This window comes from Chlorocebus sabaeus, chromosome 18 (genome assembly GCF_047675955.1).
Source record: "Chlorocebus sabaeus isolate Y175 chromosome 18, mChlSab1.0.hap1, whole genome shotgun sequence".
NCBI lineage: Eukaryota > Metazoa > Chordata > Mammalia > Primates > Cercopithecidae > Chlorocebus > Chlorocebus sabaeus.
Genome location: NC_132921.1, coordinates 40530244 through 40546386, shown reverse-complemented (window position 1 = coordinate 40546386; position 16143 = coordinate 40530244). Strand labels below are relative to the sequence as shown.

The 16143-nt window shown below is 37.1% G+C and overlaps 1 long non-coding RNA gene across 1 annotated transcript in view; it reads left to right on the top strand.

Annotated features, from left to right (window-relative positions):
• Positions 1 to 464: 464 nt before the first annotated feature.
• LOC140708993 (uncharacterized) overlaps positions 465 to 16143 on the top strand; it is a 60738-nt gene continuing 45059 nt past the window's right edge. The window contains exons 1-4 of the long non-coding RNA XR_012089304.1: positions 465 to 560; positions 3041 to 3150; positions 5105 to 5271; positions 6062 to 6144. This is a non-coding gene — a long non-coding RNA (uncharacterized lncRNA). The remainder of the gene's footprint in view (positions 561 to 3040; positions 3151 to 5104; positions 5272 to 6061; positions 6145 to 16143) is intronic.

Genomic DNA, 16143 nt, shown 5'->3' with positions numbered 1-16143 from the left:
CATGTCTTCTTTTGAGAAATGTCTGTTCATATCCTTTGCCCACTTTTTGATGGGGTTGTTTGTTTTTTTCTTGTAAATTTGATTCAGTTCTTTGTAGGTTCTGGATATTAGCCCTTTGTCAGATGAGTAGATTGCAAAAATTTTCTCCCATTCTGTAGGTTGCCTGTTCACTCTGATGGTAGTTTCTTTTGCTGTGCAGAAGCTCTTTAGTTTAATGAGATCCCATTTGTCAATTTTGGCTTTTGCTGCCGTTGCTTTTGGTGTTTTAGACATGAAGTCTTTGCCCATGCCTATGTCCTGAATGGTACTTGACGAGTTGATGGGTGCAGCACACCAACATGGCACAAGTATACATATGTAACAAACCAGCACATTATGCACATGTACCCTAGAACTTAAAGTATAATAATAAATAAATAAATAAATAAATAAATAAATAAAGGAAAATATTTTTCCCATTTTAGAACTGAAAACACCTTGTTCTGGAAATGCTCTCCATTCACAGGAAAACAGGAAGAGTTGATACCCTAGATCCTGAGCATTCAGATCACATTCCCATAGTAAGTGTATGTTTGTGTGTGCATGTGTGCACTTATTGAATCAGATTTATAAACTACTATATGACACATCCATCAATTAACATTTTGGGGTGTACAATTGTTTAATCAGATATTATCTATCTGTTTATGACATAATTAAGTCCATAAATTTTCAACTTGTCAAAAAATATGTCATGAGGGGCTTGTTTTTCTGACATCAGGATATAATAAATCAATATATCAGTTGTGCCATTGCAACAGACACGTTAAAAATGACATAAATGTCATAAAATAATATTTTTGAAAATTTGACAGAAATTAATATTAAACTCTCTGTTCAATAGAATATAGAACCTCCTAGGCCTATACGCCTCTTTTCAATTTACTATCATTTACTTTTTACTTTACTATCAGTTTTATGCTTTTAAAGAATACGTGACTTTGCAATTTAGGCAGAACTTGTGTTAAATCTTGTATCTTCCACTTGTACAAGTCATGACCTCTATTTCAAGCCATTCTATCTTTCATTTCCTCTATAAAGTTGTGCTTTTTTGAAGACTTATATTTAATTGAGATAATACATGTAAAAGGTTTGATCCATAGTATATGTTCAATAAACATTAGTTTACTTCCTTCATTTTTAAAAAGCTAGTACCATGTTTGGCCATATCCTGTTTTGTAATCTTCTCAAAATTCTTTTGTAATGATTAACGATGGTTTTGTAAAAATATAGGTCAGCTAGTGATATGACAGATAGGACAGTAATTTATAAAGCAAAACTTTTATTCTCATAACACTAGTGCATAAAATACTAATAACAAATGTATCTGATTACTGCCCAATGTGAGACTAAGGATTGAATACTATTCTGTGCTCTTTCATTTTCATTCTGAAAATGAAAACATTTACTTGAGGTGTGAATATGCTTTTGATGACAATAATGAATCCTTTCTTTCATGTTCATACTAAACTATTTTTGAATATTATTTAAATACTGGTGCATCTTAACAAGCTGACTCTAATTACAGTACACTAAGTCAAGGTGCCAGCCCCTGACTGATTAATTACTTGGTTGACTTGACTGAAGTTTGTCAAAGTTAACTCTCAGTATATTTGTAGAGCCAGTAATGAAAATGAGTGGGGGATACTAAATACAAATACTAAATAAAATAAGATATTAAAGATATGTTTAGTTTATACAAACTTCTCATTTTAAAGAAGAAACAAAAAAGTAAGTGTCAGAAGGAACAGTCCCAAAATCACACAGAGATTTAGCAACAATTAGGAAAAAAATTAAGAATCTTGGCATCCCAATCAACACTGTCTCCACAACATTTTATATTTTATAAAAGAGATTCAGTGAGAAGCTTGAAAACAATGTCTTTTTTTCCAATATTGAGAACACATAAATTTTTTTCAAGAAAATTTGTATTCTAAAATTATCAAATACAGGGTCACTAATTAGCAGAGTGGAAGGAAACAACTACATTCTCGTTGGAACAATTCTATAGGAGTTACTCTACTAATTGGGTTTTAGGGGTTGTTGCCCTGGCCAATTGACTGCTAACCCCTGCAGACAATGGTATTATGTGGTAGGTATCTATTCTTACTCCTTGTCCAGTTACATTAATTGACTGATGTTGATAAATCTTTATTTAATCACATCACCGAAAATAAGAAAAATGGTCTATTTAAGAACATCAGAATAAGAGCCTTTTCCCAATGCAAACCAAGAGGATTGTAGCTCAAAGTATCTATGATTATCTTAAAAAGTGATCTTCTTAATGAATATTGTAATTGAATTTAGTACCAATAACCAGAAGAAAATTATACAAATTTAGTTATTAAAGGAGATTATGTTTACATTCTCCAAGAGAGTTGTGCAAAGTTGCAATGAGAACTAAGAAAATACAGAGAGAAGAAAAAAGGATGCATTACTGAAATTCTCAATAGAAAAAAAATAGACCAACAATCTTGTTCTTGAGAAGAACAAGATGAAGGCTGAGGGACCCATGAGAAGGGTGGCATTGGGGGGATGTTGGTGAAATTCACCAAAAAAATGGATTTTGGGAGGCAGAGCAGCTTATTTGAAAAGGTTGGGTCATAAGGAGTATGTATTTTAGATGTGTTAAAATCTTATCACATGAAGTTACATAAACTTATATTACTGAGGTGGGAAAGTTCAGTAGACAGTATAAGTCATGGGCATTGAGAGTAAGGTAGAGAATGCAGTTGCAGCAATATCTTCCGGAGTCATTGATATTTGCATGATACCATATTCCCACCATGTATCAAACCATGTATGTTATAATAAATTACCTTGTCCGGACTCTCCAGGGATTTGCTCATACTTTAGTAGAGGAAGCAGACAAATAAATCAGTGAAAATAGAGAGTGATAAAAATCATGGTAAAATAATATATAAATGTCCTCTGGGATCCAGAGGGAGAAATTGCCTCTAATTTGATATTAGACTGGAGCATAGAATTTTGTTCATTGCAGAGTCGTGGAAGAGCAGACCGGGGAGAAGAAGACCAGAGTTGGTAAAGCCATGGAGGTGGAAAAGAAAACACAAGATTTTGAAGGAGCTTATTATGGATTCATCATGGATGGTAAAGAGTGAATCAAATAAGATGAACTGAAGAGATAGCCAGTAGTACCTTGTGAAGGTTGTTGTTAGTCCTATAAAGAATTTGAACTTGTTTTTGTTGGGGCAATCATTAAATCATTTTCATCAGAGAAGTGACATGATCAGATTTGCATCTCAGGAAGTTCAGTTAGGCTTTATGAGAAATGAACTAGAGGGAAACAAGCAGAAATTAGAAAGACTAGACAAGAGGCCATTGCAAAAATCTAGGCAGGTGGTGATGATGGCTTGAAACAAGAATTTTGATAGTTATTTAGGGGGTAGAATTAGTAGACTAGGTGAATGAATGAATATAAAGACCAGAGAATAATAATAATTCACATCTAAAACACAGGTTGTGGCATGATGGGGTCATTCATCGAGATAGTGATAACAAGTAACCAAGTAAAGAAAGAAGGATGTGATCTTGAACATACTGAGTTTGAGGTACTCATGAGAATCACGAGTTATTACCTTGACATATGCATTTGGAACAAAGTAGAAAGGCATGAGATGAAGTAAAGACTAGGAATTATTACTAAGCTTTAGTTTTTAGGGTTTTTTAATAAGCCTCAAAAGTAAATTAAATCTACTATGAAGAGCATGAAGAATGAGGAAAGAAGAGGTCTTCATGCAAAACCCTGAGAAACCCTAACATTATAGGCAGAGGTAGAGAAACATAACCTGTAATGGATTTAGAGGAGCCATCTATATAGGAAGAAAACCAGATAAATGTGGTGGTACAAACTTGAATATAGATAAAGTGGACAGTTGACTCTACCTTGAGGTGGAATAATACTGGGTAGATGTAATAAAGGAAATCAGGGGCAAAAATTTAAAAATTATGGTAAGATTGTTGCAGTGATCAGAAAATGGTAGCTAAGAGAGCCAAAGAAAGAAAGATATGAGGCAATAAAAAAAAAAATGCCAAATCCCAGAAATTCTCAATAATGTCAAGATATAGGTAAAGAGAGTAACAGAGTATAAGAAAGATAAATATTGTGGTAAAGAGTTTTTTTCATATATATACATTTAAAATTTCTACAAATAATGTGTACATACATTCTTATTGAAAGCAATTCAGGACATACAGAACTACAGAGGATGAAACATTAAAATGTCTCCTTATTGTCCTCATTATTAACCTTTTTCCCAAATAAATCACTCTCAGCACTTTATCCTTTTGGAAAATTTCTATACATTTATACATACACACAGCTGTAAATGTTTTATTTGCACAAAAATGGATTGTAATATTCTGATAAAAGTCCATTAAGGTACATTGTTAATTGGCTTTTTTCATTTAACAATATGTTTCAGTAAACTTTCATATCAGTATATTTTTATCTACCTTATTCATATAAATAATTGCATGATATCCTGTATTATGCAATGACAATAATTTAGCCATTTCCTATTGTTGGGCAATTAAGTTATTTGAGAACTGAATTTAAATGAAATGTTTCAGAAGTAAAATAACACTGGGTAGTAGCAATGTTTAGGGTGAGGGCAGTGAGTGGATGGCAGAAATAGGGTGGGGGAGGCATTGGTGATAAAAACACAGAGAGGAAGTTACCAGTTGTTCAGTGGCTTAAACAAGGGGTACTGAGGGCACCTGGGGTGAAGACAGAAATGGAGCTGGGCCAAAGAGTGGTATGCTCTAAGCTAAAGGAAGCAATGAAGAAGGATGAATGACCAGGCGTATGATAGATATTAATGATGAGGAGGTATTCAAATTATATGATTAGGTAAAAAGAGCTGCAAAAGTTATTTTTCTTTGTTATTTTTCTTACTAAGGTCTAAATAGAAATATCCTGGAAAAATCACTAGAGAGAGGGTAATGAGAATGATGACCACTTCTTTGACCTAGAGGCAAGGAAAATGAAGGAGAAAAAGAAACGTTCATTTGAGACACATTTATTACAATTTTTATCCTTCAGGCACTTCCAGATATCTTTTAAGGCCTGGAAGGGGCAAAACAATTCAGGAAGCAGTTGAAGATAAAGAGGTTTACAACGGAAGAGAAGATCCAGGTGCCTTCATGGAAATGCTTGTGGTTAAAAAGAGATGAAGATGAGTATCCCTGGAAAGAGGAAGAGCCAGCCAGGTATGGTAGCTCATCCCTGTAATTCCAGCACTTTGGAAGGTGAAGGCTGAGGCAGGAGGACCACCTGAGGTCAGGAGTTCAAGACCAGCCTGGTCAACATGGTGAAACCCTGCCTCTACTGAAAAAAAAAAAAAAAAAAAAAAAATTAGCTGGGCATGGTGGTGGCTGTGTGTAATCCCAGCTACTCAGGAGGCTAAGGCAGGAGAATCACTTGAACCTAGAAGATAGAGGTTGCAGTGAGCCAAGATCGTGCCACTGCACTCCAGCCTGGGTGACAGAGCAAGACTCCTTCTCAAAAAACAAAAAACAAAGAGAAAGAACCAAGCAATGTGGAGTTGAGAGAAGAGGCAGGATGTGAACAAGGGTGCTGGAAGTATGTGGGAGTATGAGGTAGTAGGTTGAGACAGCCTGCTGATTCCTCAACTTAGTCCTTCCATTGGCCAAGAAGGAAGTGGGAGTGAGCGGATTCAGGCCTCTTAAGTGTTATTCATGACCTGGAGAGAGGGTGCTCATGAGAAAATTCCGGGTACAGCAAAGAGGCTGACAATTGAAACCAGTCCCTGCAACTGCCACTTTGCACTAGAAATAGCGCCTCTCTCCCGCAGGCGGCAATGATATAAGGAGCAGTGTCTCCATACCAGGGTCGTCTCTGCAAGTGATTCTCCCAGTCTGGGTGCAATTTCCTCATTTTAAAATAAGTGATTACACTAAATTATATCCATAGTTAAAAATAAAAGATTCCACATATTATCCTTTAGTGCATAAAATTTTCTTTCTTTTCTTTTTTTAGGAAAATTATACTATCAGCAAGACTGGCATCAGCAAGTAGTTCGCAGTGTTGATTGTTCTTGGTTTCGTAGGATTTTATAGGAGGTATGGCACTTATTTAAATGGATTTGTTTCTTTGCTACTCCTATTCCATGTTGGCTAGACAGCTTTCCTTGGGGTCTCTCATCTATTTCAGTGCCGTTCCATTCATCACTCACAAATCATTAATTTGCCTGTGTTGTGTTACCTCCTGAGATTTTCTGTTTCTGAGTCAATAGAGATGAGAGCTAATGTACATTTCACAAATATTGCTGGGAAAAGGGCTTGGAGCAAGAATTGAAGAGACTTTCTATTTTAGTATTGTATGTACCATAATAACTCATTCCCTTTATATGAGCGTGCAAGAAGGGAACTGCCAGATTAGAGGCAAGTGCATCAAAATCATTCCTCCATGTATTCAGCCAGACAGAGTTATGTTCAGCTGAACTTAAATCATAAGCAGTTATTGAGCACCAATAATGTCCTTAGCATTGGGCTTGGCTAAGATAATGGAAGGAACATGAAACATGGTTTTTCTCTCAAAATAGTCACAATTAGTTGGAGAGACCAAAAACAACCATATAAACAGATAAAGATCAAAAGTAAATAATATTAATTGTTAATAAAAGAAAAGGTATTACAAAGCAGAACTTAATGAACAAATAAATTATACAGATAGGAATTGCCATAGACTTTGAAAGGAAATGGGGATATTTCAGGCTATAATAAATAGTGAAGATTTTAAGGTAAAGTTTAGTGTTAGATCTTAGTGTCTTGAGTATATAGCTTAAAGTATAGGCGGGATTTGAACATATGAACAGAATTAGGAAGGAGCTATGCAAGGTGGCTGTTTAAGAAAGATCTGAACAAACACATTAGGGTGAGAAATAGCACTGTACATTTGCAGTAGAGGACATATGAGTGGAAGCATTAGGAGTTGGAGTCAGATGATGGAGGCTACGGGAGATAAGCCTGAGGGTTTTGGTTTACTCTACAATAGAACTCTGATACAGAAAGACATTGTGAGTGTCAATAAGGAATGAATAGAGCTTGAAAGCAAGAAGACCATAAGATTGATGAGAATAGAGCAAAGTGGGAAAAGGTGAAAGAAACCCTGGGAAGAGGAGGACTGACTCACTCACAAATGCCTATCCTCTTTCTGCTTCCTACACATTATTCTCAGAGCCATTGTACTAGTTGATCTCTCCATCTGCCATAATCTTCTTTCATAGCTTTGCATAGTTTTTTTTTTTTGTCTTTCATGCTCTCAAAAAACTGTCTATAAAAGTGCTATACATTTTCTATCACATTCCACTGTCTTATTTTCTTCCTTATTCTTCATTCATTTTTTTGCTTGCTTATAGTAATATGGCTCCCTTGAAAAAGCGTAAGCTCTTTGGGAGGCTGAGGCAGGAGAAGCACTTGAACCTGGGAGGTGGAGGTTGCTGTGAGCCGAGATCATGCCACTGCACTCCAGCCTGGGTGACAGAGTGAGACTCTGTCTCAAAACAACAACAACAACAACAAAGTGTTTTTAATCACTGCTAGTCACCTGGAGTACATTAGTCATGCTGTTCTCTTCTTCCTACCCTTTTGTAAGGAAGTCATTCCACCTGTTGCAGAAACAGGATAACCTATGCTCAACCCTCCTGCTTAGAGGGTGTGGATGGTCTTGAACTCTAATTCTTCCAAATAAGGTTGCGTTGGTGGCTGTTCGTGAGACTAAAACACAAGCATGCTGAAATGTTCCAGATGCCTTCTATCCAATATTTTATTTGTAACCTGCATAAGAGATGTAAATAAAACTGACTTTTATCTTGATTCAGTCACTCCTCAGTTAATCACAAATGCCACAAATCACAAATGCAAGAGTTCAAACAGAACTCGTGCCTACAAAGTTCATAACTGTGATCTGCAGCACCCAAAATAATAGCTGGCACACAGTAGGTGCTTAATAAATGCTTGTTGATGAAGGAATGGCAGTGAGAAAAAAAGGTGCAATGATGTAAACATCATTTCTGAAGGCTGTAATTCACATTATTATCATATGTGTAATGTGTAATAATGAGTCTGTGCTTAAAGAATTCCAAATTAAAGTCTTGATGCCAATGACTAGCTGAAAATATTACCCCTAGGAAAATTAAATGTTGTACCAAAAAATAAGAATCTTTATTCCATTAACTTAAGTGCCCATAGGACTGATGTAGAATTCCTTCAAATTTATTGAAAGAATGCTTCAGACAAGTTCTAATATACTAGCAGCAGTATCTCTAAGGTCTCCTTCCTTCCAATGCCAACACTCTTATGATTTTAAGTTACTGGTTTCATAATCCAAATCAATATTCTTTTTATATAAGTACTCAGCAAGGGTAGCCACACACTTATTCCACTAAAACTTCAAATATCTAATATTTATGGATGTTACCATGGGGAACAATATTCATAGCCTGTTTCAAGAACCACATAATTAAATATATCTCATAACTTTATATGCTTCAGTTTTTGTTTAAAGTTTTATGAGAGAAACCACTAATTTTTTAAAAAAACACACATTGAGGCACTTGTTAAGACTGAATCAAATTTCTTTAACATAATCTAACACTGTGCAGTGATAAGTCAGAAGTATAAATTGAATTTCATGTTAAACTGTGCATTTGTGATTAACTGAGGAGTGACTGAATCAAGATGAAAGTCAGTTTTATTTACATCTCTTATGCAGGTTACAAATAAAATATTGGATAGAAGGCATCTGGAACATTTCAGCATGCTTGTGTTTTAGTCTCATGAACAGCCACCAACGCAACGTTATTTGGAAGAATTAGAGTTCAAGACCATTCACACCCTCTAAGCAGGAGGGTTGAGCATAGGTTATCCTGTTTCTGCAACAGGTGGAATGACTTCCTTACAAAAGGGTAGGAAGAAGAGAACAGCACGACTAATACTAATGTACTCCAGGTGACTAGTAGTGATTAATAACACTTTGTTGTTGTTGTTATTGTTGTTTTGAGACGGAGTCTCACTCTGTCACCCAGGCTGGAGTGCAGTGGCATGATCTCGGCTCACAGCAACCTCCACCTCCCAGGTTCAAGTGCTTCTCCTGCCTCAGCCTTCCAAATAGCTAGAATGACAGGCATGCTCCATCACACCTGGCTAATTTTTGTATTTTTAGTAGAGATGGGGTTTTGCCATGTTGGCCAGGCTGGTCTTGGACTCCTGACCTCAGATGATCTCCCCGCCTCAGCCTCCCAAAGTGCTGAGATTACAGGCATGAACCACCAAGCCTGGCCAAAAAATTGCTACTTAATCTAAGCAGAACTAAATTAGGTAGAAAAGTCAGAAACCTAATTTTGATTGCAAAAGAGTTTGCTCTTATTCATTCACTGCTATATGAAATATTTTTAGCAGAATTCTAAGCATGCCAGGATGATGTTTAAAGGAGACTTAAACAATCCTTTTACAGAGATAACTGTGAGCTAAATTCACAGAAAGCTGTAATCGAGTGGTATGAGCATCTTCACTAAGAACATTATTTGAGAAGTATGGAGGTAGGAAGAACGATAAAGGAGAAAAAGAAAGAAATAGCTCAATAGGAAGAGAATATGGAACAAGCAAGTCAGGGTTGGAAAAGGACTGTGTTTAACTTTACAATTTCGCTTCTAAAAGTCACTTTCTTTCAAAAAACAAAAACGAAAAATAAGGAAAATAACTATAAGCAGTGGTTCTCTTCTCCACTACAAGGTTCTACAGTCTAGCTTAAGAAAATTTCCTTGATCTGGAAATAAGTTAGATAAAAATCCCATAGGGTAAAACTATTGTGAAGTGATTATGAGCTTTCTCTCCTAAAAGGACCAGCCACCAAAGTGTACAGTAGCACAATCAGCTCAGCCTCTGTGAACTGCTTCAGGCGTGTCTCAGTGGATCCAGTGTAAGTGTTTTTACCATCGGGGAAAAAATGGTATTCCTTAGAAAATGAGGGTTCCACAGACTATTTAACATAGACATGAGAAGTGCTACAAGGCAGAAGAAGTAGTTATGGCTTGACCCTGTTAGATGATCTTCTGAGGTGTTTATTAATAAGTGATAGGTTGTGTTTTTTTTCAATGATATAGCAAGGATTTTTATCTTTTACAAGATATCAAAGGAGTTTGACTCTAATTTTCCCTGTGGATATTTGGCGGAGAGTCTCTAGATTATGGTGATAACAACACTTTAGATGTTTATTAAAGAAGTGCCCCTTGTCCCTTCCTTCAGAGAATTCACAAATCTTTATTCAATTCTATCAGTCTCTGGCAAGGGAAATGCCATTTAGTCCAGTGAACAATTAATAAATGGTGCTCAGTAAGTGCTAGTTGATGACAATGATAATGATAATAATGATGAGATGATGATGATGATGGTAATAGACATCTTGATTCAAAAATAAATACGTGTAATGTATCTGTATATATGTTTATGTATATATGTAAATATACATGTTTCAAATGCTCTTCAGCCTTGAAAATGAAGATTGCACATTTTTCTTTACCATATGTAAAGGAATGCTTTCAGTTTCTGGTTTTCTATGTAAAAATTCTAGAATATTTTATCATCAATGATAAATTGCACTTAGTTTTAATGAGCAGTCATTTCTCAGCTGCATATAAAATGCTTCAGTAAAATAAATAGAAAAAGTTATTAGTCTGTAGTTCTTGGTGCAAAAATGATTTTCCCCAAAATTGTAGGGATTAGAAAAGTATGGTAAAATAGTAGATTTTTAACTCCTATCCAAGCCATTAATCTCTTCTCAATCTTTAGGATTCTGTAAACTTTAACATGTACTGAGTTTACTCTTGAATACTCACAATCACTTACTCTCCTTCAAGCTCTCTCAGCCACAAATAAGATAGACAGCTTTCATGTGTGGTTGGGAAATTTCCTCTTGTAGGATGGAGTTGTGCAGGCAAGAAATAACTCTTAAGACAGTCTGGGGAATGAGTCTAAAACATGGGCAGACAGAAGGTAATGTGAGACTGTATAGGGGGATGTTTGGGGGCATAATAAATAAAGGAAGAGTGGTACACAGACATATTTTTGTCCTAGGAAAATAATGTAATGTAAATTTAGTAAAAATATGTTCGATATTTATTCCAGTATATCTCACATTAAGCTAAGAGAAATACAAAATTTGATGTCTTGTAGTTAAAGAGTAAACAACAAGGACTGTAATTTTCATATCCTTCAGTCAGCCTGCATAATAGGGAGAGCTATTACCAATTCATTCATTCATTTGACAACTACTAATTGAGCTTTAACTATGTGTCAAGCTTTGCAATAAGATCTGCTCTTTCAAGTCAGAATCAAACACTGTCCTTATCTGAAAGGAGCTCCCAGCTTGAAGGGGAGGAGGTGTATACATATGCACTTAGGATATTGAGATAAATGAGGCGGTGGTTTGTAAAGACCCCGGGAAGTATAAAGAATAAAAGCACCCATTTGTAAGGTGGGGCATAAAGTGTCAAGGGCATCCACAGACAGGAGATGATAACCAAATGGAAGGATGAGTAGGAGCGTATCAAGCAGAGTGGAAAGGCCATTCCAGAATCAGAGGCTCCTGGGCACAGGCATGATGCAGCGGGGATGATTCAGGCAGCTACAGGGAGTCTGGTGCAATTGCAGTAGGTGTTGTCTTGAGGGCAGTGATAGGTTTTGAGGTTAGAAAAATAGGCAGGCACCAATTCACAGAAAACTTTTTTTTTGTAAAGCTATAAATTTTGAGTATGAGGCAGTCCTTAACTGTATCAAATGTGAGGATATTTCTTAAAACCACATTTTTTTCAGATGCACACATGACAGAATAGTTACTAAATGAGAAAATATATAATGACATAGGACCACAATTAATAATGCACTTCATAAATTTATACTTTACTGATCACTACCAAAAAATTTACTGAACACTTGCATTTTGCCCTTCATGGTACTGGGAAAGGAAGAGGTGCAATTTAAAAGAGACAGTTCTGGTTCTTGAATTGCTTAGCACCTATTGAGGGAACAAATAGTTAACAACCCAAAACAATACACTGTGAAAATTTCAATAATGGAGGGACCTGTAGGTGTAAAAAGGATTGCAGAGATAAGAGAATCCTAGATTTTCTTAGAGGTGTCAGGGAAAGTGTCACAGAAGGAGGCTTAGCTTACTTTTTGCAAAAGGAGTAGGAATTCTCTAGAAAGAAATATTTCTATGAAGGAGGCAATAGGGCATTTTAGGTGGGGAAAACAGCTTGTGCAAAGGCGCAGAAGTTGGTAAAGGCAAAACATGAACTTACAGGAATGGCAACAAGGTCAAAGGGCTAAGAAATTATGACTGTGAAGATTTCTTTTTATCTAATTTGGAAAATGAAAAGAGTTAGTTATCCAGCGTGTAAGAGGTAGACAGATTCTTGACCAACTAGTTTGTCACTGGTACTCCTGGGCATAAGAACTTTTAATTAGAACATCTAGTTATTACTGGAATCTACAGCGATTCTCTGCTTGCCTGAAATATCACAGTGAAAACAATAGAGGAAGCAGCTTTGTAGGACTTATACAACACTATAAAAATGGAAATAAAACTGAAATTATATACGCTTCTAATTTGAAAATGCAGATCAGAGAGAAAATATCAAAATGGTAATAGCTGCATTTTAAAAGCACTATTTGTCAGTACTTTGCAACCTACTATTATTGGACTATTACCTCGATGATTAAACTTTTCAATTACATGTTGCATTGTAGTAGACTTTATACAATAGTTAATTAGTTCACTCACATAAAACCCAGTGAGGAAGCTGAAAGATTTTATTACCCACTGTTTTACAGATGAGAAAACATAGGCAACAAGGTTAAGTGGCTTCCTGAATTTTTCCTATTGGGTCTGAGGCCTGCAGGATGGGAGTCTGGCCCCCTGCGTGGCCTGCCTGGCATGGCTCCCTCAGTTCTGCTCCCAGCTTCACATGCTCCACTAATTGGGGATGGGTACCCCTGGTGTTCTCGAAAATTAATTATATTCAAAGCTACAAGATGTATCTGTTGTAGTCTATGTTTGCTTACTTGTGGCAATTAGTGACCATCTGCTCTGGAGGTGATGGTATTAGGCCCTCCTTTGGAAATGGTAACTTCTAGGAAGGAGAGGCCCAGGCTATTAGGGAAGGAGGACTGACAAATGAATGGGGTCTTGGGTTCTCCAGAGGGTGGAAAGGCTGCATGTCAGACATGTAAGAAAAAAAGCAAACTGAGTCATTTACTCTCTTCTCTTGTGGTCTCTCCTTTTTCTCTATCTTCTTTCATCAAATCATGGTTATTTGCCCAGAGTTTCTGTCAGTCCTCTGAGTCCAAGCTAAGCCATCATATCCCCTGTGACCTGCACATATACATCCAAATGGCCTGAAGCAATTGAAGATCCACAAAAGAAGTGAAAATAGCCTTAACTGATGACATTCCACCATTGTGATTTGTTCCTGCCCCACCCTAACTGATACATATATTCTCCCCCTGCCCTTAAGAAGGTTCTTTGTAATATTCTCCCCTGTCCTTGAGAAGGTACTTTGTAATATTCTTCCCCACCCTTAAGAATGTACTTTGTATGCCTATCCCAAACCTATAAGAACTAAAGATAATGCCACCACCCTTTGCCGACTCTCTTTTTGGACTCAGTCCGCCTGCACCCAGGTGAAATAAAGAGCCTTGTTGCTCATCAAAGCCTGTTTGGTGGTCTTTTCACACGGACACGTGTGACAGTTTCTATTAGAGTAACAAAGAGCTGCTGAGACACAGTGTGATCCCTTCGATTTTGGCCCTTCTGCCCAAACAACTGCACGTGGCAGAGTTCCTAGTATCCACTGTGAGCCTGTATCCACTGTGCACTTGCTGTGCACCTAGAGGTGGCCATGGGGGTGACATGGAGAAGCTACATGAGAGGAAAACGTCAGGACCAGATGAGGGATAGGAAATTAGAAAGGAGTTGCATGATTATAAAGAATGTCCCTGGTGATTGTTTTATGGGAATCTTCTATACCTTTTGGGATGATGAAGTTGTCACTTGGCCTCTGTCAGGGGCTCTCATGCCTGCAAGAAGGCCTAGCCAGCCTGGGAAATGTAAGAGAGTACTTTTTAAAAAAGAAAATTTAAGCTGCCTGGCTGATCTACAAGATAACAAATCCCCAGGTGTCCTGGCTCGATTTCCTCAAACAGTCTGCCAACCTGAAACGTGACTCTGGTGAAGCTTTGACTCCCAGGCTTACTGCACGGGCCAAGATCTTATTCTGGTTGCTTGAGATTAGGCATTTTCCCTTTTTAAAAGGATGTTTTCTTCCATTCTCAAGTCTGTCTGTCTTTTTTTGCCTGTATGCCTGGGGTCTCCTTCTTGAGTCTGATCATTCATTTACTGACAAGTAAAACATACCTGTCCCATGTCTCCTACTCATTATTGGTGCTGTTTTCCTCCAACCTTTTTCATTTGTTGTAAGAAACTAGCACCAGGGAGACCACTGGCCTTAAATCTAATATTATAGGAACTCTGCTGCATCCTTCCCAGAACATTTACATTTGTAAAGATAATGGAGATGGCCAACTCAACAAGATGCTTTTTCAGGAGAAAGGTTCAGAATTCCTGATGATTTCTAATGGCCTTGGCGGTAGAGTGCTGGGCCAGTTTCCATTGGTTTACAAGAACTAATTGTACATACCTCTTTCTTTTTCCATGTCTAGTAACCTCACCTTGGTAGCCTAAAGTTAGCTATGGTGGGAGTATTTACACAATGGGAATTGGTAAACCCTACACATCAGGGCTTCTTTTCTTGGAAAGCCAATTTACCAATACCCCATTACCTTTAGGCTCCATTGTGTAGATGATGTCCTTCTGTGTGGGTGGTTAAATGTGGTCTTGTTTGCTCACCCTTTTGTATCTCATAACTGAAAGCTGTAAAGTGTTCAATATGTTGAGCTGCAGAACTCATAATGTTTCTGGCCTGAGTTTTACTGGCAGGAGGTTGTAGAGTGAGCTTGAGGAGCACAACCTAACCCAAGCCACATTTCAGGTGGCTGGTTCATTCTGGGGAAGAAAACTCAGGCTTGGAGTCAGGAGCCCCAGACATTTGTCTGTCTTCTCTCATGAATCACCAGCATAGAGCAATTACCTGTTAGATGGGGACAATCATTTGTTCTCACATGACTCTTACTAGCTTATCCTAAGAAACAGATGGAATGATGTCTTTTAAGTGATTGGGTTGCAAATGGCCAGGGTGAAGAGCATGGATTTAGGAATAAGACGGACTAGGTTCAAAATCTGGGCTTGTCTATGAGAATGAGCTGTGTGACCAATTCCATCAGTTCTAAGGTGCAGCTAATGACAACAACTTATCAAAGTAGCTGTAATGATTAAATGAAGTAACCATTTAAAAATGTTCAGGACTCAATATATGGCTGCTACTATTATGAATAGTAATGCTTTGAAAATACTATACGCATTTGAAGGCATGACTATTCTTTTATTTCAGTACATGGAACATCTGTAGTGATCACTTGCTCTGCTACATGACTTATAGTGAATGTTTAGTAACTTTTTAAAGGATTTGTAAAATTAAGCAAGGTTATTTTCAGTACATTTCAAGTTCAGGTGAATTACTTTCCTAAGTAACCACAATCCTCAGAGTGGGGAAAAAAGAGTCTTTGCTTCAGACAAAATATTTTTGGCAAAGTGACTGAAAGTTGTCCTTCAAAAATCTAAAGAACCTAGGTAAGTGAAACTGGCTGGTAATCAACTGCCTTAATAGATATGAGACACTGTAGATTTCATCGTGGGGACTTGAGAGTTGTCATAAAAATGGCACTTACATTCTAATTTCTATAGGGGTTGTTTGTAAGATTCTTGTAAGTGCTCCCTTGGGAACTAACCTGTTCACATTCAGGCTGAAAACAGAAGTGTGCTTGGCTGATTCCTTTTAGAAATGTAAATTGAATAGAGTTATACATTTATACAATCCCAGGAAGGCAGCATCCTTTTCCCATCTCCCCCAGAGTAGAAACGAACGAGGATTTGATTTGTTATTC